The sequence below is a fragment of the Sus scrofa genome, chromosome 13, assembly GCF_054392235.1.
Source record: "Sus scrofa isolate SSC_HxYL_T2T_F1_AM1 chromosome 13, Sscrofa_HxYL_maternal_Yorkshire_Landrace_v2.0, whole genome shotgun sequence".
Classification (NCBI taxonomy): Eukaryota; Metazoa; Chordata; class Mammalia; order Artiodactyla; family Suidae; genus Sus; species Sus scrofa.
In genome coordinates this window covers 55,268,490-55,293,822 of record NC_139395.1, presented here as the reverse complement: position 1 = coordinate 55,293,822, position 25,333 = coordinate 55,268,490, and the positions used below count along the sequence as shown (strand labels likewise).

Below are 25,333 nucleotides of genomic sequence, written 5' to 3'. Positions count from 1 at the left end.
AAAGGGACTAGGCTAGGGTCACAGGGGTCCTGACAGGTTTGGAGGCCAGAGCCTGTTCCATTTTTGCTAGGCTGCTCTTATTGCTACTGATCCCACTAAGGACTTTATGCATTTAGATGGCCATCCATGTGTTTAGATGGCTGTCCAACAAACATGGATTTTTGCCAGCAAACTGGTATTAATGTTGCTTCAACACAGTATCCTGACATATAAAATCCATTCTCAACTCTTTGTTTACACTTTGTTTTTCCTCTGATTTTTTTTTTTTTTGACAAATCTTGCTTTATTTCTACTTATAATAGCCATTCACTCTCCATAGGACAGGAAATGAAAAGTAGCCACTTGGAAACTCACACAGTTTACAGTAGAGAAAAAGAGGGGTTAGAGATAGGGTTAGAGATAACTGCTGGGGTCCTTGATGAAGTCACTTTGGCAAAGGCAGCCCCACTAATCGAACCAAGTCAGGGAATGTATTGCCCCAGTCAAGAGTTTGTCTGGGGAGTTCCCGTCCTGTTTCAGCAGAAAAGAAATCTGCCTAGGATCCATGAGGGTGCAGGTTTGATCCCTGGCCTCACTCAGTGGGTTAAGGATCCAGCATTGCTGTGAGCTGTGGTGTAGGTCATAGACTCGGCTTGGATCATATCGCTGTGGCTGTGACGTAGGCCAGCAGCTGCACGTCTGATTCGACCCCCAGCCTGGGAACTTCCATATGTGGCAGGTTCGGCCCTAAAAAACAAAACAAAAAACAAAATGAAAGAGTTTGTCTGGCTTTGACTGCGCCCTCCACACACTTAAGGTACATGGCTGTGGGTGAGTCACTTAACCTCCCTGGGCCTCAATTTCCCTGTCTGCAAAGTGAGGATAACAGTAGGGTCCCAACCCCTTGGCCCAGGGCACTGGGAAGCATTAGAATAGGCCCAGAGTAAGCCCTAGAAAAACAGGGATCGGCAATGTTGTTGACAGAGCAGGACCCTACAGGGCCTTCCCAGAACAGTCCTGCACAAATGTCCTCTGCCTGCTTTTTGTCTGAGGAAAACCTTAGTCAAAGATTAAATTCATGGAGTTTCCATTGTGGCTCAGTGGGTTAAGAACCCAGTTAGTACCCATGAGGATGTGGTTTCGATCCCTGGCCTCACTCAGTGGGTTAAAGGAGCTGGCATTGCCTCGAGCTGTGGTGTAGGTCACAGACGCAGCTTGGATCCCATGTTCCTGTGGCTGTGGTGTAGGCCGGCAGCTGTAGCTGTAAACTTCCATGTGCTGCATGTGTGGCCCTAAAAAGACAAAAAAAAAAAAAAAAAAAAGAAAAGAAAGAAGAAGAAGAAACTTAACCAGACTGGTGTGAAAATGCAGAAAGAAAGGAAAATCGTCAAGCAAGACAAAATAACAATAGTTTAGCCATTCAACAAAGTGAAGGACCCTTGAGTTCTTCCTCAAGGACTATAGATAATATTCTGAGCCTTGTGGTTTGGCTTAACCCCACCAGGTGTTAGAAGTTAACTGCTGCCCACAAGCATGTAGACCCCAGACCAGCTGAAACCAGGAGGTTGGTGATGCTGACTCCCAATTATCTCACCACCAACCAATCAAAACAATGTCCACAAGCTGACCACGCCCAGCTCCTAGAACACTATAAGACTCCTCATTACCCACTCCAGGCCCAGACACACAGTTTTGAGCACACTGGTCTGTTGTGGCCTCCTTTGCCTGGCAAAGCAGTAAAGCTATTTTTTTCTGCTTCGCCCAAGACTCTACCTCCGCATTTCGATTCTGCACTGGTGAACAGAGGCTGAGTTTCGGCATCAATGTCCTTCTCCTTTCTGGAATTCTAAAGACTTGAGAACCTGAGCAAGATCACAACTGGTAAGGAGTGGAGAACACATGGTTTTTTCACTCTAGGGTCTGAACTTTTATCCCCTGGAATACACCAGAGCATGGGTAGAAAGCCCTGGAACCCAGGGACTCTGGTTTGAGGGTCTTCTCCCCCAACACTCAGTCATGACTTTCACCGCACACTGCTCCCTCAAGGCCTCCTATGAGCAGGACAGTCTTGCTCAGAGATGCTGGGAGCCACAGAACTGCAGCCCTCCCCACCCCCGACTCCACATCCACCTGTGGCAGATGCTGCTTGTCAGTGGGGGCACCTGGAGAGACATGTGAGCAGAGCTTGCCATCCACTCTCTCCCACTTAAGGGGATGCCTTGGGAAAGAAAGGAAAGCAACCCAATCAAAGCCCCTCTTAAACATGCTTCTGACTGACCTTCAGGAGAACACGGATGGTATTTACAGGGAGAGTGTCCTCACCCAGGGAGGGCTTTCAGCAGGATGTACGAGAGGTGTCTGGGTTGCTCGTGGAAAACAAAGCTGGAATCCGTAGATTTATGGGGCTTGGCTCCCTGGAAGATGTCACGTACCCTTTGTACTTAGTGGGGTGTAACATGGAAATGATTCATGATCGAAACACCTCTCTTCCTGGTGTTTCCCCCAACGGCATTGCTTAGAGAGTTCATTTGTTTAATCTGGAGGAGGGGGAATTCTGCTGGAGGAAGAGGGGGTCTGGGGACTACACCAGTGGTCCCAGCCTCTCCTGGCTCTACCTGTGCCTGGAGATAACTTGTGTTAGGAAAATTGTCGGTGAATTTGGACACCAGATAAAGTGGGTAAGACTTCTGATGCTCAGAGTTGGATTTGGCAGTCTCGTCTGTCTTTAGTGTTAGCTTAGCAGTGGAGAGAGTTTGGGGTGTTAAAATTCTGTGAGAATAAGGACAGTGGCCTTGAGGTCAAGGCCCTCATGTCTCTGTGGCTTTGGACCTGACAGTAGTAAGTAAACATTCCCTGGATGAGTGTTGGTTGATTCATCTTAGGAGTTGACTTTTAGGCCCCTGGCTGTTGGTCTGAAGCCCTAAGTGATCTGCCTCACATAGAAGAGCAGGAGAAGGTGCTGGATAAGGGGCAGCATGCTGGCTATTTCTCAATCCCATTTTTTTTTAATTTTTTTTTTTTTATTTTCCCACTGTACAGCAAGGGGGTCAGGTTATCCTTAGATGTATACATTGCAGTTACAGTTTTTTCCCCCACCCTTTCTTCTGTTGCGACATGAGTACCTAGACATAGTTCTCAATGCTATTCAGCAGGATCTCCTTATAAATCTGTTCTAGGTTGTGTCTGATAAGCCCAAGCTCCCAATCCCTCCCACTCCCTCCCCCTCAAAACCTTTAAGCCAACACCCAGCAACTGTAACCAGGGTGGTGGAGAGGTCTGTCTGCTGCTGAATGCCCCTCCGAAGCAGTACCAGCAGTTCATTAGATTTCCTCCCTGACCCTGCAATGAATAGTCCATGAATTAAAAAGGATTTACATTGGTGACCAAAGCCATTACAATCTACCAGGTTGTACTTGGACAATTTTTTTAATCTTACTTGTTATTGTAATTTAGTCAATTTACAATGTTGTGTTTCTGGTATAAAATGATTCAGTTATACATGCACACACAAATACACTTTTTTACACTTCTTTCATTATAGGTTATTATAAGATATTGACTACAGTTCCTTGGGCTATATAGCAAGTCCTCGTCTGTTATCTGTTTGATATATAGGCATGTGTATATTTTAATCCCAATCTCCTAATTTGTCCCTCTCCCCCACACCTTCCCCTTTGGTAACTCTAAGTATTCCATGTCTATGAGTCTATTTCTTTTTTGTAAATAAGCTCATTTGTATCCTTTTTTAGATTACACATCTAAATATCATATGATATTTGTCTTTCTCTCTCTGGCTTATTTCACTTAGTATGGTAATCTCTAGTCCATCCATGTTGCTACAAATGGCATTATTTCATTTTTATGGCTGAGTAACATTCCATTATAGATATGTACATCAGGGTGTGTGTATCTCTTTTTTTTCTTTCTTTTTAAGGCCATACCCACAGCATATGGCAGATCCCAGGCTAGGGGTGGAATTGGAGCTGCAGCTGCTGGCCTACGCCACAGTCAGAGTAAGGCCAGATCTGAGCCACATCTGCAACCTAAACCACAGCTCACAGCAACGCCTGATTCCCAATCCACTGAGCCAGGCCAGGGATCAAACCCACGTCCTCATGGATACCAGTCAGATTCGTTTCCGCTGAGCCACAACAGGACGCCTTCTTTTTTAATTCAATAAATTTTACTATATTTATAGTTGTACAACCATCATCACAACCTAATTTTAGAACATATCCATCCCAACCTGGCCCTTTTGGTAACCATAAGTTTTTTAAAGTCTGTAAGTCTGTTTCTGTTGTGCAAATAAGTTTATTGTACCCTTTTTTTTAGATTCCACATATAAATGGTAGCATATGATGTAGTAGTCCATTGCGTATATGTACCACATCTTCTTTGTCCACTTCTCTGTCGATGGACATTTAGGCTGCTTCCGTGTCTTGGCTATTGTATGTAGTGCGGCAGTGAACAGTGGGGTACATGCATCTTTTCTAATTGAGAATTTTCTTTGGATAGATGCCCAGGAGTGGGATTGCAGGATCATATGGTACCTCTATTATTAGTTGTTTAAGGAACTTCCATACTGTTCACTTTAGTGGCTACATCAGTTTACATTCCCAACCAACAGTGCAGGAGGGTTCCCTTTTCTCCACCTCCTCTCCTGCAGTAAATGGCTAATTTTTAATGCATGTGAGCCTCACAGAAATGGGACTTCTATTAAGGAAAGGTCACTAAACTTATCCTACAGAGGAAAGATAGTGAATTCCATTTCTTTTCCCCAGTGCAAACTAATAATTAACATGGGATTTTTTTTTTCTTTAAATATCAGAAATGGTAAGGAAAATACAGCAGGCCATTTGTATGGGATCTGCACATTTTAAAGCAAAAGAAGAAAACACTGAACATGGGGCAAAAGAGAGGAGGTGCATAAAAAATGAAAATAAACATATATTGGAAAATAATTTTCCTCAGCATTATAATAGTCCATTAACCCCAGAATAAACCCAAAGTTAATGGTTATTATCATTATGCAGCAACATCTCACATTTTCCAAGGCACACACTATTAAAAATAGTGTGTCTTTAGCTGCTCTTCACTGCTCATTTTTGGCAAAATAAAATCCATTACCCAGAAAAGGAAGTACCCAGTATCAACTACATGACTGAACTTCAGTCAGGGCCTGGGTGGTATCACACACCTATTTTAAGAGGAGAAGAGCCCTGATATTAAATTACTGCTTGGAGATTTTGTCTGGAGTAGGACATCAGGAATGGACCTTGTCAAATCCTATTCTGTATGTTTTATAAGGCACCTCCTAGTATACATTTAAATCTCACAGATTTTATGCTGGGGCACCAGGGGCTCAGGGCTGTGGGTGCCAAGGTGTTAAGGACAGAGATACAGCGAAATAAAAGACTGTCTTTTTGGTCTCTGTCATAATTCTCTCAGTTTATAAAGTAACACTAGAAAAAGAGATGTGTGTGTGTGAGAGAGAGACAGAGACAGAGACAGAGAGGGGAGAGAGAAAGAGAGATGAAGAGACAGAGAAGAGAACAGGAGGCAGGGAGGGAGAGAGACACAGAGAGGGGAAAAAAGCAGACACCTCTCAGAAGAGAGAGCTGAAAGGAAGGCCTGTTTTATTTGTTAGCTATCTAGATCAGAGTTTCTCAGTCTTGGCACTGACATATGCACAAGACAATTCTGTGTCAGGGGGTGGCTGTGTGGCTGTCCTGTGCCTTGTAGGATGTTTAGGCATATCCCTGACCTCCACCTACTAAGCACATATCAGTCACATGATCTGCTTCCCATTTTTCGTTATCAAAATGTCTGCAGACTTTGCCACATGTCCCCAGGGGACAAAACCATCCATATTGAAATTGGACCCTCAGGGGTTATCAGTGGGTTAAGGACATACCGAGTAGAAAGGACACAATGTTTCTGGTGTTCTGTGTAGCTGGCTGGGTGCTCAGTGTCTGCCCGGGAAGGAATCTGCTCAGGGCAGTAAATCTGACCTGAAGCTGCAGAAAACAAAATGCTGTTTCCAGAATCTTTCTACCTGGGCTGTCATGAAAATTAACCATTAATTTCCCACCTCCTGCCATCAAAAGAGGGTTCAAGTTTGGCCCAATATATTAGAGTTCTCTAGAAAAACAGAACCAACAGGATGCATCCATAGAGAGAGGGAGAGATTTTTTTCTTTTTAGGGCCGCAGCCACAGCATATGAAGTTTCCCAGGCTAGGGGTTGAATCTGAGCTACAGCTGCCAGCCTACACTACAGCCTCAGCTATGCCAGATTGAAGCCACACCTGGGCCTCCACCACAGCTTGTAGCAGCGCCAGATTCATAACCCACTGAGTGAGGCCAAGGATCAAACCCACATCCTCATGGATACTAGTCAGGTTCATACCTGCTGAGCCACAACAGGAATTCCAAGAGATTTATTATAAGGAAATAAATAATGCACTTATGGAGGCCGGGTAAGTTCAAAACCTGCAGGGAAGACTGGAAGGCTGCAGGCTCAGGGGAGAGTTGCAGTTCAAGTTCAAAGGCAATCAGTTCACAGAATTCCTTCTTGCTCAGAGGAGGTTCAGCTTTGTTCTATTAAGGTCTTCAATTGATTAGTGGGGCACTCCCACATCATAGAGGACAATGCTTTACTCAAAAGTTTACCTATTTAAATGTTAACCACGTGCAAAAAACACCTTCACAGGTGTTCCAATTGTGGTGCAACGGAAACGAATCCGACTAGTAACCATGAGGTTGCGGGTTCCATCCCTGGCCTCGCTCAGTGGGTTAAGGATCTGGCGTTGCGGTGAGCTGTGATGTAGGTCGCAGACTCGGCTTGGATCCCGAGTTGCTGTGGCTGTGGCATAGGCCGTCAGCTATAGCTCCCATTAGACCTCTAGCCTGGGAACCTCCATATGCTGCTGGTGCCGCCCTAAAAAGACAAAAAGACAAAAAACAAAAAACACCTTCACAGAAACATCTGGAATAATGTTTGAGAAAATACCTGGGCACTGTAGCCCAGCCAAATTGACACATAAAATTAACCATTTCAGCTTACTTCCTGACTCCACCTTCCAAGGAGCACCTAGCCCAGCCATATGGGTTCTCTGGGTTTGGAGATAGGAAAATTGAGTGGAAAGGGGAGTGAAGCAGAATAGCAGGAGGCAGCCAGAGCAAAATCTGAAGGAGGCTTTTGTTTTTGTGTGTGTGGAAGGTCAAGGGTGTAGGGAATTGGCAGCATGACAGGGTTCATCAAACAAAATTCATGGATGTGAGTCACGACTGTCATTATCAGAGTGCTCAGAATAATACAAACAAAGCAACTTAGTCAACACCATTCAAAGAGCTTTCATAAAAACTATGTTATTTTCATTGCTACACCTTTTGGGGACTGATCCACGTGGGTCTCGGCTTTCTAGACATCATGCATTTGAGGGAGCCACCACTGCACCAGCAGGTTACTAAATGAGTTGTGACTACTGCTAGGGTGAGCAAACTCCAGTGTATTTACTTAGTCATTCACAACAAGAGATGGGCCCCAAATTTCTTCCAATAGTCATTTCCTCCCTACCTGAACACCTCCAGAGAAACCCCCACCCCTCCTCAGAGGAGGTTCTCATGTAGTCCATGCTGCTAAGGAGAGGGGATGTGGGGAGACACTTACATATTTGCCGATGAGAAGAAACCCATGATAGAAGTACTCCCTTTTTCTACCAAAACACACATTTTTGTGTGTGGGTGTTGATGCTGCTGCTACTTCATCTCATGAACCAGCTGAGAACCTGGTAATGCAATGAGGATGGCAGAGCAGAAAGAGAAAAGAACCAGAGTCTTCAAAGATGTCTTTGAAGGAGTTCCCACCATGTAAGGCCATGAGGCGGTAACGAACCTGACTTGTATCCATGAGGATGTGGGTTCAACCCCTGGCCTCACTCAGTAGGTTAAGGATCTGGCATAGCTGTGAGCGGTGGAGTAGGTTGCAAACATGTCTCAGATCTGGTGTTGCTGTAGCTGTGGTGTAGACCAGTGGCGACAGCTCTGATTTGTCCCCTAGCCTGGGAACTTCCATATGCCACAGGTGCAGCCCTGAAAATACAATAAAATAATTTTTAAAAAGGTGTCTTTGAGCCCCTAAGAATCACCCTTATTGGACTTCTTGCTACTTGAGACACTATTTTTAAGCCAGGTGAGTCTATGTATTTATTGTCATTTTGTCTGCAATAACAGAGAAAACAGGGTTCCCCAACCTAAGAAAGTGGATAATCTAAGAGAAATCTTGGATGATAGTGATGATGATGATGATGGGGATAGTGACTTGGCAATAATGAAGATGGTGATCACTGTGTTGGTGCTGCTGCTGACAATTTTGGCAATAACTCTGGTAATGATGGTGGTGGTGATGGCAAAGCTGGGGACGATGTTGGGAATGGTGACAGTGAGGTCAACAGCTACCACTTGTTGAGTGTGTCCTTTGTACCCAGATCTATTTCTGACCAGGTCTCTCAATCTCTTGGGTTTCTATAAAGAAGAAATGGGATAACGGACATAAAAACTTCTTAAAAGGGTTAGACTAATCATTGCATTAATAATCCATTTATTAAACACTATAGCCCCACACTGTGCTATGTATTTTATTAGCAGGTGTGTGTGTGTGCTTAGTGCTTTCAGCAGATATTTTCTCACAACAGCCCTATAATAAAAATTTTGAGTTCATTTTTTATGTTTGGCCACTGACAGCTTTCGAGCCCCCATAATTCCCAATTACCTTTGTCTCCCATCTGGGCAAGCCAATGAGAAAGCCCAGACACTCCCAGTTATAACAATTTGGGGTTGGGGGAGGCTGGTCCTGCCCTCCACACAGGGAAACCACACAGGGCATTGTATACCTATGAGATAGGGAATCTGATTGTTCTCATTTTATTGATGAATAAACACAGGATCAGAGAGGTAGATTTACTTGCCTCACATCACACAGCTTGTATATAATAAAGATAGGATTCTGTCTGATTCCAAGACCTGAACATCTGATCAACAGGGCTATATTTTTTCCACTTCAGGGATGTTTTAAAAGATGGAATAAGATACTTGCTGTGGATGATGCTTGAAAAATAGAAAGCATTTGTTCACTTACTCATTCTTTCAAACATTCAACAAGTGATTAATTGTGCCTCTGCTACATACCAAGCTGGGGCTAGATTTGGGGGACAGATATTTGGGCAATTAGAGGCCCTTTGATCCAATAAGAACCACATCCTTTTCTGAATGAAGTTATAAGATCCTGGGGCAACGCAGAGGTCAACCTGTGGAAGATGCTCAGAAAAAAAAAAAAAATTGGCCAAAATAGGCAAGTTGATTGAAAATGAAGGATGAAGAATGGACCATAGAAAGATAACCACAAACCCAGCAAATGTGAGGATCTTTGCTAGAGCAGGACACAAAACCAGGACTAGGGATGAAATTCATGTTAATGAATCATTATTACCTAACATGGCTAATGAGAAAGTCACAATAATCCTCAGCAACATAGCTTGAATTGAGAGACGGCCTCACTGCTTTAATTAATGAAATGAAGGATTAATTTATAAATCAAATACATTAAAAATTCAGAGGATGGCAAGCAGTATTTTTCTGCTCGTGTTACAGTCACCTACTTTTCCCTAACAGAAGGCATTAGAAGATGATTATTGGTAAATTAACAAAATATCCAGAGTTCCTGTCATGACTCAGTGGAAACAAATCTGGCTGGTATCCGTGAGGATTCAGCTTTGATCCCTGGCCTTGCTCAGTGGAGCATTGCAATGAGCTGTGGTGTAGGTCCCAGGCACAGCTTGGATCCCGAGTTGCTGTGGCTGTGGTATAGGCCTGTGGCTGCAGCTCTGATTCGACCCCTGGCCTGGGAACTTCTGTGTGCTGCAAGTGCGGCCCTAAAAAGCCAAAAAACAAACAAACAAACAAACAAAAAAACAGAATATCCAATTGAAGCACTTCTTGAGAGTATTTGCTATTTTGGAGAGTTCATTTATGGAAAATACAAGCCTTGGTTTGAGCCTAAGGATGGTGCAATAATCGACTCCCCATTGAACAATGGTGAGCTTCCACTTGAATGGCATGGTAACAAATTAACAAGTGCCATTTAGGAGTTCCCTGGTGGCTCAGTGGGTTAAGGATCCTGCATTGTCACTGCTGGGCCTTGGGTAGCTGCTGTGGTGCAGGTTCCATCCCCGGTGTGGGAACTTCTGTATGCCATGGGCATGGCAAAAAAAAAAAAAAAAAAAGCCATTTAGAGAATTAATAAATGTGTATAAACATTTGCCTTTTTTTTTTTTTTTTTTTTTTTTTAAGACTAAAAGGGTCAGGTCATGCTTCTTCCCACCACTGAAGCCTGGAGCTAATATTGCCTTTGGCAAAGCCAAACAGATTCTGTTTCCCAGGAGTTTGAATCTTAAGGCTGTGAAGCAAGGACACGAGGAGCACTTGAAGGTGTGTGGTCACAGTGACCACGCTGCCCCAGCTGCCTGGTGCCACAGAAAGCCCTTGGTTCTCACCCGTTTCCTAAGCTTGGTTTTCAAACCACCTCTCCATTCTGAGAACTCTGCTGTCCTTCTAATAAATTCCTTTATGCTGAAGATGGCCCAAGTCTGTTTCTTGCTGGCAACTGGGAATTTTGACTGAGACATAAATAACCTGAGGAAAGAAGTTGTGCATTAATCAAGTTTTCTGTTCAGGTTAGGCTCTCTGTGTAAGGTAAGAGGAGCTTGCTTTTAGAAATATGGGAGAAGGCAGCAAGAAGCTATTTAGCTTTGACAAATGTGAGGCGTGTGTTTTGGAGGGCACCTGTCTTCAACTGAAATGGGAAGAGGAAGAATTATGACCAGAGAGAGGAGCAGGAGAAGAGTCAATCCGTTTAAGCAGAGCACAGGAAATGAAGTCATTATCCAACAAATAAACAAAGGACAGAGTGCTGTTCAGGCTGGTACTATTACCTGGAGCCCCTCCTTAGAAGAATGATTAGGATGAGTGGGAAATCGGCAGGTCTGGTCATGAATCAATGTGGTACTCCTTTCTGGGCTTGTCTGGCTGGCTTCTGACTGTGCGCCTGGAATACGCATCTCTTACAGGGCTCCTTCTACAAAGCTCCTGAGCAAACTGATGGCACCCAATAGGTGCTCAATAAATATCTGTTGGAAGAAGGAGCAAACTGTGACTCCAGAATTATACAGCTTTTTGTGGAAAGGAAAGTGGTCCAGCCTCTGGGAAAGGATCACTCGGCAATTTGAGAACTCTTTATCATCCACTGAAGGCTGTTTGTTCAGTCGTTTCTTTCTAAGCTTTTGTAGCCAACCTTCATGATGGCACCCAATGATCCTTTCATGCTGGAATCGATGCCATGTGTAGTCAGTCCTCTCCCACACTGTATAGGGCTGAATGGAGCTGACATGCCTAATCAATACCATATCACAGAAATGATGGAGCATGACATCCAAGACTACCTCATAAATGATGTTGCAGGAGCTCCCGTTGCGGCTCAGTGGTTTACGAACCTGACTAGGCTCCATGAGGACACAGGTTCGATCCCTGACCTTGCTCAGCGGGTTAAGGATCCAGCATTGCCATCAGCTGTGGTGTAGGTTGCAGACACAGCTTGGATCTGGTATTGCTGTGGCTGTGGTGTAAGCTGGCAGCTCAAGCTCCAATTCGACCCCTAGCCTGGGAACCTCCATATGCCATGGGCGTAGCCCTGAAAAGACAAAAAATAAAAATAAAAATAAAATGACATTGCAGAGCCCTCCTGGATATTCCTCATGACCTTCCACCTCACCTTCCCAAAGGCCCAGTGCCCGTGTTGAGCTTCTGGAGTGGACTGTTGGCCATTCTCTGTTCCATCCAGTTCTACCTTCAAATGGGGAATGGGGCCACCCACCCTAAGAATGGAAACAATTGTCTCCAAAGTCTCTTCTCAAAGTAGAAAGTCAAAGAAATAAAACTCAGACCTCTCATACGAGGATTGATCCACTTTCTTTCCAACATATCTCCTCTGTATTATTATACTCACCACATGACAAAAGGCTGAGAGGATCCAGTCTGAAGCCAGAAGCCTGGCTCGAAGGTGAAAATGATTCCACACGTAGTGCTTTTCTCTGATGAATACTTTAGCTCAGTGTTTCTCAGCTGCACGAATCCACAGTCTCTTGGGATACTTAGAGGAGGAAAAAAAGATTCTGTGGTCACAAAATGGAGGGAAGGGGTGTATTCTGTAGCCCCCTCTCAGAGACCCACAGCATGTGTTCATGTTCTACAAAGCACTCTCTTCGGAAGGAAATCTAGGTAACCCAGGATTTCCCAAACATTCCTGGACACAGAATATTCTTTCTTGCCCAGCATGAAATCCTGGTGAATTACTGTTCAACCACGCCCTTTGGAAAACACCATTTTACTTAAAATATTGGCTCTACTCTCTTTTTCAGTTCAGCTTTCACAGCAAAGGGAAATAAGAAAGCATGAAATGGAGAGTAGTACTGCCACACAGACAGAGCTGGACATGAAATGAGAAGAGCCAGGGTGTTTTGTTTTTGAGTTTTGTTTTATTACTTTTTGTTTTAAAAATTTAATACAAGAAATTATAAAAAAGCGCAGAGAGCTCCGATGTCCCCTTCACATGGTTTAATGATAACATCTAACATAACCCCGCTAACAAAAATTGACACATTATTAACTAAAGCTTTATTTGGATCCCACCAGTTTTTACTTGCTTTTTTGGTGTATAGATTTGCAAAATTTTGTCACATGTATAAATTTTTACCACCATCGCAACAATTAGAACACAGAACTGTTCCATCACCACAAAGAAACTCCCTCAGGTTCCCGCTTGATAATCACATGCTCCACCACTCCTACCCCTTGGCAACCAGCATTATTATTGTATTGTTTTCAGAGTTATATAAATGTCAATATATGTAACCGCTGAAGTTGGCTTTTTTCACTCAGCATAGTATCTTTGAGATCCACCCACACTGTTACATGCATCAACAGTTAACTTTTTTTTTGCTTTTTTGGGCTGCATGTCCAGCATGTGGAGGTTTCCAGTCTAGGAGTCGCATTGGAGCTGCAGCTTCCAGTCCATTCCACAGACACAGCAACACAGGATCCAAGTCTGTGACCCACACCTCATGGCAATGCCAGAATCTTATCCCACTGAGCGAGGCCAGGGAGCAAACCTGTGTCCCCATGGATCCTAATCAGGTTAATAACCACTGAGCCATGATAGGAACTCTTTTATTTTTTTTTCATTTCCTTTGATTGCTAATAATATTCTATTGTATGGAGTTTTAAAAATGGCAATTTGTTTAATCATCTGCTGAAGGGTATTTGACTTCCAATTTGGGGTTGTGACAAATAAAGCTGCTATAAACATGCGTATATGGGGTTTTGTGGGAACACAATGCTTCACTTCCCTGGGATAAACATCCAGGAGTACAGTTGCTGGGTTACAAAGTAAATATATTCTTGACTTTATAAGAAATTGCCATATTGTTTTCCAGAGTGACTGTACCATTTTCATTGCTTCCAGGTATATATTAGTGAATCTACTTTCTTTGCAACCTTGTTGGCACTTGATACTGTCAGTTTCTATTTTAGACATTCCAATAATTGTGTCATGGTATCTCTTCTTTTTTTTTTTTTTTTTTTGTCTTTTTGCTATTTCTTTGGGCTGCTCCCGCGGCATATGGAGGTTCCCAGGCTAGGGGTCGAATCGGAGCTGCAGCAGCCGGCCTACGCCAGAGCCACAGCAACACGGGATCCCAGCCGCGTCTGCAACCTACACCACAACTCATGGCAACACCGGATCCTTAACCCACTGAGCAAGGCCAGGGACCAAACCCGCAACCTCATGGTTCCTAGTCAGATTCGTTAACCACTGCGCCACGACGGGAACTCCTCTTCATGTTTTTAATATGCACTTTACTTATAGTCAATGATGTTGAACATAAATTCATATGCCTATTTGCTATCTGTATCCTCATTTGTTGAAGTGTTTGTTCAAGTCATTGGTCCATTTCCAATGGCATTATTTGTTTCCTTACTTTTGAGTTTAAAAAATTCTCAAAGAATATATATATGTATGTGTGACTGGGTCACCTTGCTGTACAGTAGAAAATTGACAGAACACAGTAAACCAGCTGCAATGGAAAAAAATAACATAAAAACTAAAAATTTCTCTATATATTCTGCAAACAAGTCCTTTTTCAGATACGTGACGTGAAAATATTTCCCCCCATATTTTAGCTTATCTTTTCATTCCTTATCGGGGGCTTTTATAGAAGAAAGTTTTTGATTTTTATGAAGTCCAATTTTCAAATTTTTTTGTTTTCATGAGTTTGTCCTTTTGGTGGCATGTTTAAGATCATTTTACCCTAGCCTAGGTCATGAAGATCTCCTTCTCTATTTTCTTCTAAAAGTTTTATAATTTTGCATTTTACATTTAGATTTGTAATCCATTTTGAATTTATTTTTGTATAGGATGAGAGGTTTAGGTCAAGATTCATTTTTTTGTGTGTAAGAATGTCCAATTGCTCCAATACCTTTTTTAAATAAATTTTATTGGCATATAGGTGACTTACACTGTTAGTTTCAGGTGTACAGCAAAGTTAATCAGCCCTACATATACCATACATATACATATATATTTATTCTTTTTCAGATCCTTTCCCCATAGAGGGTATCACAGAGTATTGAATAGATTTCCCCAAGCTATATGATAGATCCTTGTTACCAATTGATTTTGTATAGAGTGGTATGTATGTGCCAACCCCAACCTCCCAATCCATTCCTCCCAGTGTTTTCCCTTTGGTAACCATAAGTTTAGTTTTGAAATCTTTGAGTCTGTTTCTCTTTTCTGAATAAGTTCTTTCATATCATTTTTATTAGATTCCACATATTAGTGGTATCATATGATATGTCTTTATCTGTCTGGCTTGCTTCACTTAGTATGATAATCTCTAGTTCCAACCATGTTGCTGCAAATGGTGGTGTTTTATTCCTTTTTATGGCTGAATAATATTCCATTGTGTATATGTACTACATCTTCTTTATCCCAATCCTCTGTTGATGAACATTTAGGTTGCTTCCATGTCTTGGCTATTGTAAATACAGCTGTGATGAACTTTAAGGTGCATGTATCTTTTCGAAGTATAGTTTTCTCCAGATAGATCCCAGGAGTGGGACTGCTGGATCATACAGTAGTTCTATATTTAGTTTTTTAAGGTGCTTCCACACTGCTCTCCATGGTGGTTACACCAACCTGCATTCCCACCATCAGTGTAGGAGGGTTCCCTTTTCTCCATGCCCTCTCTGGAACTTATTGTTGACAGATTTTTTGATGATGGCCATTCTGATGGGTGTGAGGTGACACCATGTTGTACTTTTGATTTGGACTTCTCTAATAACTAGTGATGTTGAGCATCTTTTCATGGCTTTTTGTTTTTGGAGTTTTTTCGGTTGGGGGGTTAGCCATTTGTCTTCTTTGGAGAAATGTCTATTTAGATTTTCTGCCCATTTTTTTTTGATTGGGTCATTTGTTTGTTTAATATAAAACTGCATGAAGTGTTTGTATACTTTGGAGATTAATCCCTGTAAATCCCTTCATTTGCAAAGATTTTCTCCCATCTGCAGGTTGTCTTTTCAGTTGTTTTTGGTTTGGTTTTTTTTTTTTTTTTTTTTTTATGGTTTCCTTTGCTGTGCAAAACCTTTTAAGTTTAATTAGGTCCCATTTGTTTATTTTTGTTTTTATTGTCATTACTCTGGGAGGTGGATCCAAAAAGATATTGCTGCAGTTTATGTCAGAGAGTGTTCAGCCTATATTTTCCTCTAAGTGTTTTATTGTATCCACCCTTACATCTAGGTCTTTAATCCTTTTTTTTTTTTTAATGGCTGCACTATGGCATATGGAGTTTCCCAGGCTAGGTGTTGAATCGGAGCTATAGTTTCTGGCCTACACCACAGCTCACAGCAATGCCAGATCCTTAACCCACTGAGCAAGGCCAAGGATCGAACTCACATCCTCATGGATGCTGGCCAGGTTCATTTCCACTAAGCCATGACAGGAACTCCAATCCATTTTGTTTTTGTCTTTATTTTTGTTTTTTTAATTTATTTTTTATTGTTATTTCCCCCAGCACACTTTTTTTTCCCCACTGTACAGCATGGGGACCCAGTTACACATACCTGTATACATTCTTTTTTCTCCCATTGTCGTGCTGCGTTATAAGTATCTAGACATAGTTTTCAGTGCTACACAGCAGGATCTCATTGTAAATCCATTCCATGAGCAATAATTTGCATCCATTGACCCCCAAGTTCCCAATCCCTCCCACTCCCTCCGTCTCCACCCTCCCTGCCACCCTGGGCAACCACAAGTCTATTCTCCAAGTCCATGATTTTCTTTTCTGTGGAAAGGTTCATTTGTGCCATATATTAGATACCAGATGTGAGTGATATCATATAGTATTTGTCTTTCTCTTTCTGACTTACTTCACTCTGGATGAGAGTCTCTAGTTCCATCCATGTTGCTGCAAATAGCATTATTTTGCTCTTTTTATGGCTAAGTAGTATTCCATTGTGTATACATACCACATCTTCCTAATCCAATCATCTGTCAGTGGACATTTGGGTTGTTTCCAGCTCTTAGCTATTGTGAATAGAGCTGCAATAAACGTGCAGGTGCATGTGTCTTTTTTAAGGAAAGTTTTGTCCGGATGTATGCCCAAGAGTGGGATTGCTGGATCATATGGTAGTTCTATGTATAGATTTCTAAGGTACCTCCATACTGTTCTCCATAGTGGCTGTACCAGCTTACATTCCCACCAACAGTGCAGGAGGGTTCCCTTTTCTCCACACCCTCTCCAGCACTTGTTATTTGTGGACTTATTAATGATGGCCATTCTGACTGGTATGATCTGGTATCTCGTGGTAGTTTTGATTTGCATTTCTCTAATAATCAGGGATGTTGAGCATTTTTTCATGTGCTTGTTGGCCATCTGTATCTCTTCCTTGGAGAAATGTCTATTCATGTTCTTTGCCTATTTTTCAACTGGGGTGTTGGCTTTTTTGCTGTTGAGTTGTATAAGCTGCTTGTATATTCTAGAGATTAAGCCCTTGTCAGTTGCATCATTTGAAACTATTTTCTCCCATTCTTTAAGTTGTCTTTTTGTTTTATTTTTGGTTTCCTTTGCTGTGCAAAAGCTTTTCAGTTTGATTAGGTCCCATTGGTTTATTTTTGCTTTTATTTCTGTCACTTTGGGAGACTGACCTGAGAAAGTATCCATTTTGAATTTATTTTTGTGCATGGCATGAGAGAATGTTCTCATTTAATTCTTTTACATGTAGCTGTCAGTTTCCCCAGCACCACTTTTTGCCAAAACTATCTTTTCTCCATTATCTATTCTTGCCTCCTTTGTCACAGATTAATTGACCATAGGTACTTGAGTTTATTTCTGGGCTTTCTATCCTGTTCCCCTGATCTATATGTCTGTTTGTGCCAATACCATACTCTTTTGATGACTGTAGCTTTGTAGTAAAGTCTGAAGTTGGGGATCCTGATTCCTCTGCTCCATTTTTCTTTCTCAAGATCGCTTTGGCTGTTTGAGGCCAACACCTTTTATTAAAAAGACTATGCTTCCTCCATTTTGCACCTTTGGCAAAAATCAGTTGGCCAAACTTGTGTGTGTTTATTTTTGGACTCTCATATTCAGTTAATATCTGTGTTTATCTTCCTTTCAATACTGCAGTGCCTTGATGACCATATTTGTACTGTAAGCCTTAACATTAACAGAGCCCTGTTTGAGTCCCAGTTCCTTGACTTACAGTGGCAGAGCAATGCCCCCCAAATGTCCACATCCTAATCCTCATAAACTGTGAATATGTTACCTTGTATGGCAAATAGGAATTTTGAAGATGTGATAAGGCTAAGGACCCTGAGTTGGAAGATAATCCTTTATCTGAGTGGGCACAATCTAATCACATGAGTCCTTAAAAGCAGCTTTCCCAGATGTGGTCAGAGAAAGAGATGTGAGGACCAGAAGGGTCAGAGAGAAGTCACATTGCTGTCTCATAAGGTGGGGGAAAAGGACCACAAACAAAGGAATGCAGGCAGCCTCTAGAAGCTGAAAAGGCAAAGAGCGAGCTTTTCCCCAGAGCCTCCAGAAGGAACATAGCCTTGCCAGAACCTTGACTTTGGACTTGCATTGGACCTTCAACCTATGTAACTGTGAGATCATCAATATGTGTTGTTTTAAGACACCAATTTTGTGGTAATGTGTTACAGCCAGAAAATAGAATGCTAAAATACTTCTTAAATGGGCCTCGGCCATGCCACAGAATGCCTCTTCATCTCAGTTTCTTCACCCACAAATGGAGATAAGATCTCAATTTTTGCACCCTGGTGAGAATTAGAAATGCAATGTACAAAACACCAGGCATGAAAGACCATGAAGGAAAATAATAGAAGAAAGGGAATGTATATATATATGTATGGCTGGATCACTTTGCTGTACAGAAGAAAATGGCACAGTGTTGTAAATCAACTATACTTTAAAAAGATAATAATTATTATTTTTTAAAAATACCAGGCACATCATAAGCACTTAATATATAACCTTCACCTAGTTCAGAAAAAAAATTAAACCATACAAACAAAAAGATAGTTTTAAGAATAGGAGCTAAATTTAAACAGAAAGTGTATTTTAAATAAGTTTCTACTCCACATTTAAGCATCAATTTCCTCATCCATCAAGTGAGAATAATAAAACTGAAAACTCTCGGGCTCACACTCACCCACCCAATTAATTAACTCACAGCTGCAGGGTTGTGGGTGAGGACTGTGAGGGGCTTTCCAAATATCCTCAGCAGCAATTAGGGTTGTATCCATTCCCTCCAGCCAGTTCCCTACTTGAAAGGACATTTAGGTTAACCTCCAGCTACAAGTCTCAATTAAACTCAATAAAAAGTCCCTTACTTTAGTATGCAGCACCCAAGGGCGTTATAAAACCCAAATCGATGGTCATTAATTGAGTTTACTGTCGCTCATCACCCAGGACAGGACTTCCAGCTTCCCTGCTGTCAGAGCTGCTCCAAGTGCTGGCGCATCCTTGCAGGTGGAAGACCATGCTCCAGCCACACAGGGCTCAGCTGAGCACTGCACCCCAAGGATAGAAAGCAGACCCCTTTTCCTAGCAGATGAGGGGCAGGTACTTGTTCCCTGAGACACGAAGTACCTTTCCTAACTTTCCTTCCTCCTTGGACCTTTCCCTCTTCCTCTTTCCCACTGGCTATGACCTTGGCCTTGCCAAAGAGGTTTGGTCTTGCAAGAGAGTATACTTACTTAAATGATCACCTGCCAATAGCGATTTGGAAAAAAATGATCCCCCCCCCCATATAAATCTCATGTCTAAGCTGTGCATCAACCCAGCAGCACATTTACACATTCGGACATGTCCGAGCAATGTGCTTGACAAAATTCTCACCTTAGTCTGTTTTTGTCTCAAGCATGTATGGGTAGTAACCACCCAGATGAGGAGACACAGTTTGAACCCCAGTGTTTTCACAGTGTTTTTTCTGGTGAGCAGGGGCACAGGTCTTTTCATTCTTCTGTATATGTTTACATTCCAGTTTTCTGCACATGAATATGTCTTGTTTTATGGAGGAAAAATACGATGGAAATTATTTTTCTTTAAAAAAGTGTTCTTGTTTAAGGAAAATATTTTTTAGAATTCCATTTGGGGGCTTTGGCGGGGGTCGTTTTTTGGGTTTTTTTTGTTTGTTTGTTTTATTTTGTCTTTTTGTCCTTTGCACCACGGCATATGGAGGTTCCCAGGATAAGGGTCAAATCAGAGCTGTAGCTGCTGGCCTACAACACGACCTACACCACAGCTCATGGCAACGCCAGATCCTTAACCCACTAAACAGGGCCAAGGATCAAACCCGCAACCTCATGGTTCCTAGTCAGATTCATTTCCACTGAGCTACGACAGAAACTCCCTAGAATTCCATTTGTAAAGTGTAAAACATTCAAATTATGTCAAAATCCCCCTGATTTTGGCTGTATTTTTGGTAAGATGGAAGTCTGCCTTGCAGTCATCACTCTGGGTAGATTGAGCAAGTGGGAGCTCTCACTGTGGGAGAAAATGAGTGGGGGATAGCGACTGTGGGCCCCAGGTAAACGGCCTGTGATCAGATTCTTACCACACTGCTTTCTAACTGTGAGACTTTGGGCTGTGACTCTTCATCTCTCTGCGCCTCTATTTCCTTCTTTTAAAAAAAAGATTTTAATAACATCATTGCCTCATATATACAGGTTTATATAAGCATGTGAGCAGCTCAGCACAATGCTTAGCATATAATAAGTGCTCAATAAAATGTGGTTATTTTTCCTGCTTGCCTGCAAGCCCCTACAAATATTTGCTGCTCATCTCCATTAACCAACATGGTATCCTGAGAAACACAGATAAACAGAAGCTAACAGACCTGTTATTACTTCTTCTATATATTCCATGGTGCCAAATGAGTCCCTCCCCCCCACTCCCCCACCCTGAGGTCCTAAGTGCCTGGAGGGTCATGTATAGCTTTCTAGGCAGGTATAATCAAGAGTAAGTCTGAAAACTAACACTGCTCAGGAAAATAATTAAAAGGTGCACACAAGAACTGGGGTTACAGTGTGTAAACCAAATGTAATCAGCCACAATGGTGGCCTGTAAGTTCTCATATCAGTGTATAATCCCCTCACTTACAGAGCAGGGCTGACCTATGTCACCATTAGGACGTAGCAGAAATGATGGCATGTGACCTCTGAGGCAGGGTCATAAAAGATATGCCGCATCATGTTGCCCTCTCTTGGATCACTCCCTGGAGGTGCCTGCTGGCATGTTGTGGAAAATCTCAAGCAACTCTACAGAGAGACCCAGAAGGTGAAGCACAGAGAAAGCCAGCCAACAGGCCAGATGTGTAAGTGAGCTATCTTAGAATAGAATCATCCTATACTAATCAAATCTTCAAACAGCTGTGACCTTTGGCACTGCAATAATAATAATGCCATAGACTGGGTGGCTTATAAACAATAGAAATTTATTTCCCACAGTTCTGGAGGTTGGAAGTCCAAGATCAAGGAGCTGGCAGATTTGGTGTCTAAGGAGAGCCCTCCTCCTGGCTCATAGACGGCCACCTTGTTGTTCAGTCCTCATATGGCAGAAGGGTTGAGGGAGCTCTCTGGGTCCTCTTTTATGAAGACACTAATCCTATTCACGACGGCTCTACCTTCATGACCTAAGGCCCACCTCAAACTCCACATGCAGCATTCAGATTTAACATGAATTTCAGGGGAACACAACCTCTTTCAATACCCCATGATTCTAAGCTAGAATCACATAGCTAAGCGGCTCCTGAGTTCCTGACCCACAGAAACTGTGAGAGATAATCAATATTTATTGTCTTTTTAAGCTACCGAATTTTGGAGTATTTTGTGACACAGAATAGATAACGGATGCACCAAAGCTGAGCTGCCATTAACAAAATTGTCAGAGCTGGGGGACCAGTGAGCACAAGAACATACACAAAATACTCCCTGGCCCTCACCGCCTGTCAAGCTCCTTATTACAGGAAGTGGCTGAGCTGATTGCATAAAATGGCAATGTTGAATCCAAAGGTTGAGAATTACAGAGCTGCTTGGGGTCCGGGTTTTGTGCTCTCCTAATGGTCAGATCCCAAAATGTACAATCAAATGAGTTGGCATCAAGCACCTTGGACCCAGAATGGGGTCCCTGAAGTGGTGAGGGGCAGAAGGAAGGAGGTGACAGGAACATCCAAGTTCATGGGCTCTCCGTACTAGTGGCAAAAATGCCTAGAATTCCCCCCTATTGCTTTCAGCCAGAACAACAGCTCTTTAAGATCTCTCATTCTTCCCTAAGAGTCTAGCCTGTTTTAAAAAAGGGGGGGAAAAAAAAAGCCACATGAATCCCTCCCCTTGTCCAAACACCACTGGTTCTTTCCTGCCTAGTTCTACTTCAGTTCCAGGAACACATGTGCTGTTGGCAGCCAGGGCGGAAAGCTAAGCCCTGATAAAAAGCCTGGATAACCCACATTCTGATTGAGGTGGGTCAGGTGTGAAGAAAATCCACCCAGCAATAAAACATATGTTGGGTATAAGGAAATTAGGAGAGAAGTATATTTGGTAATGATTACTCTCTATAACCTGAAATCATCCAGCTCTATGAACAAGCATTCTCTTTGAACAGCTCTATGAACAAATTCTCAAACATTTGCTTTCAATGTTTACACTTTGTGGGTGTGGGCAGAGGCAGAAGGAGCAGAACAGGAAGCAAGAGAACTCCCTGCAAGTGGGGTCAGAAGGGGCTGGATCCCCACCAAGCCCTGGCCAGCCTTGGTCGCCGAGGTAGGGGATGGGGATAAACTGAACTGCTGACCTGGGGCTGGGAGAGGTACCGTCGTCTATACATCACCAGACGGCATAGTTCATCCCATTGGGAAACATGACAGGACAGTCCCCCAGTGCACTGCTGAGTGTGGACTTCATCTTTTCAGAGGGATTTCAAGCCACAGGACTGGTGCCTGCCCTTATGGAGGAATGCCTCCCTGAGGGAGGAAGGAACCCAGGACTGGGAGTGTATAACCTTGGGCAAGTCCTTTAGCTTCTCTATGCTTTAATCTGTAAAATATAAAAAAAAAATCCTATATATTGATCATCAACTATGCACCAGGAAGGAGGCCGAATATCATATCTAATCCCCTGGATCCTGAGAGCTAATGAGAGAGTTAAACAATTTGCCCTGGATTGTACTGCTAGCCAGTAGTTGAGCCAGCATTTAGTCTGAGGTCTTCCTGACTCAAAACAGATGCTACTAATCACTGGGCTACACGATCTCCTGCCCAGAGGGGTCAAGTTGAGTAACGTGAGGGAAGCCACTGTGTCAATCATAAAGTGATAATCAGATATCAGGACTGACTCTTGTTGTTATTAACTTTTTATAAGCTAAGAGCTATAGAGGTTAAGGCCATGACTTCTAGAAAATGACAGTCCAAAGCAGGCCAGTGTTGGATACACATATTTGTAATATACACACCAGAAGGGGAGAAGTAAACCAAAATATTGTCAGATGAGTGGAAACTAAAGGGAAGTAAAAGGGACCAATGTTAGGCAAAAAGAGACAGTTGGCACATTCATTCAGTTAGGTCCTGTTTACTCATCTAAGATCTCAGCCCCTTTGCTGTTCCCGAAGAGATCTAGACTCAAGAGAGTGTTGGCAGGGAGTTCCCGTCGTGGCTCAGTGGGTAATGAATCCGACTAGGAACCATGTAGCTGCAGGTTCAATCCCAGGCCTCGCTCAGTGGGTTGGGGATCCGGCGTTGCCGTGAGCTGTGGTGTAGGTTGCAGACGCGGCTCGGATCCTGTGTCGCTGTGGCTCTGGCACAGGCCAGTGGCTACAGCTCTGATTAGACCCCTGGCCTGGGAACCTCCATATGCCAGGGGTGCGGCCCTAGAAAAAGCAAAAAGACAAAAAAAAAAAAAATGTCAGCAAATTGTACATGCATATTTTAATGGGGACAAACTGTCAATATTTTCTCTGGACAACATCTCTTACCAAGGTACAAGTTCTTAAACTAATGAGCTATTATCCCCCAACAGAGACTGAAAAGGACTCAGGCCTATGAATTTACTTAGCTCTCTTTATGGATTTAGGTCAAGGTTGGCCTCTGCAGTGGATTTCAGGCACTGTTCTAGGGGCCAAGTGTGAACTGAGAGGCAGCCAAGAATGAAGACAGAGCTGGAGCAAAACCAGAAATGGAACCAGAGCGACAGTCCTGCCGCAATGAGTTTTCTGTTCCAGAAGAAAGAGTCTCTGAGTTGGTGACAGGGATCCACCCAAAGGCAGCTAGCTGAACCTTGCTCCCAGAACCTCTGCAGAGCCCAGATTCTTTCTGGGAGAGAGGAGGAGACACAAACTGTCTTCTCCCAGAAATTCTGCCCCTGACCCAAGTGCTAGCAATATACGCCCAGGCCACGCAGTGGGGTTGAGAATTTCAGCAAAATAGAATTCTAAAATATTAGAATCTTGGAATCATCACCTCTTGGAATCATTGAATTTCATCCACTCCTCCAGGGCATGGATCATTTCTTACTCAGATTTGCTCCCTTGGCACCTAGCACAGAGTCTGGAAGAATGGAGCTAATGAATTTTTTGGTAACCATAAAATATCCAGGAGCCTCCCAGCCAAATCTCTGCAGAGTCATGTTCAAATAAGAGAGGTCCAGCTTCTAAGGGAAAATTTTTAAAGAATTTCTCTTTTTATCTGTATTTCTCAAGGAACTGAAAGGAGGCCTGTTAATAACCCCCAAGTATTGTTGCCTCTTTGCCCCAGTTTTCTCACACTTGGCGACAGCCTCTGCAAACTACATCTCCCAGGTTCCTGCACTTGAAGCCTCACAGGTATTTTTCTCTTCTTCCTTCCTTACACTCATCCCCAGCCTTTTACACCATATTTCATCTTGGCCTCTCCAGCTAAGTCCTTCTCCCTTTCTCTGGCCATCTCTCTCTACATTTTCTCAAGAGTATATATGACAAAATATCTGAGGACTGGGATGGAAACCTCAGAACCAGTCTTGGATGAGGAAGGGGAAGGTGTTAAATGCCAAGGAGGAAAATCAGGGTAGTCAAGGGCAACATGCCCCAGGAAACACTCACCTCCACCAGAGTTCAATGGGCCATCCTGGGTGGGTTGACAAACAGGTGGCTGAAAAGAATCTCAGTGCCTGCAAGGACCCAGCTCCAACCTCCTTCTCTCCCCATCCCCCACCAGCATCACACAGTTCCTCTGGATTGTCCAGAGTGTGCCCAGCATCCAAGGGGACACTTCTGGGAATCAGGAACACCCAAAGAATGTTAGAACCAAGTGGAGACACATTTCTTCTTGAGCCTTAAATTAGGAGGGGCTCATGAGGCTGGATTTGGAGCAGAAGCCTCAGGCTTGACCCACAAAGGACTTGACCTGCCCCAGCTACCTCTGGGAACATTCCAGAAGAAATGTCTAGGGAAGATCAAGAAGCAAGGAAGGAGAAGGAAGGACTAGCAGGAGTGGGTGGGTACAAGCTGCCTCTGCTTCCGCCTGGGCCCAGGGCCTTGCCCAGTGGAGGCACAGTCTCAGTTCCACAGCCTTTTTGGGGCCAGATCATCCAGGGCTCCAAACTCAGGATGCCCTACAGCCCTGGGACTGTGGCCTTCATTTCTTTGCCACCTTGTACCCACCATGAAAGTCAGAGTTGTTTTTGAGTGCTCATTCTCTTTA

General features: G+C 43.1%; 1 protein-coding gene across 3 annotated transcripts in view; it reads left to right on the top strand.

Annotated features, from left to right (window-relative positions):
- The first annotated feature begins 1,659 nt into the window (after positions 1-1,659).
- Positions 1,660-25,333, top strand: part of FAM3D (FAM3 metabolism regulating signaling molecule D) — an 80,568-nt gene continuing 56,894 nt past the window's right edge. For all 3 annotated transcript variants that reach the window (XM_084988784.1, XM_084988782.1, XM_021069099.2), the window contains exon 1: positions 1,660-1,860. The gene's annotated coding sequence lies outside the window, so the exon portion shown is untranslated. The remainder of the gene's footprint in view (positions 1,861-25,333) is intronic.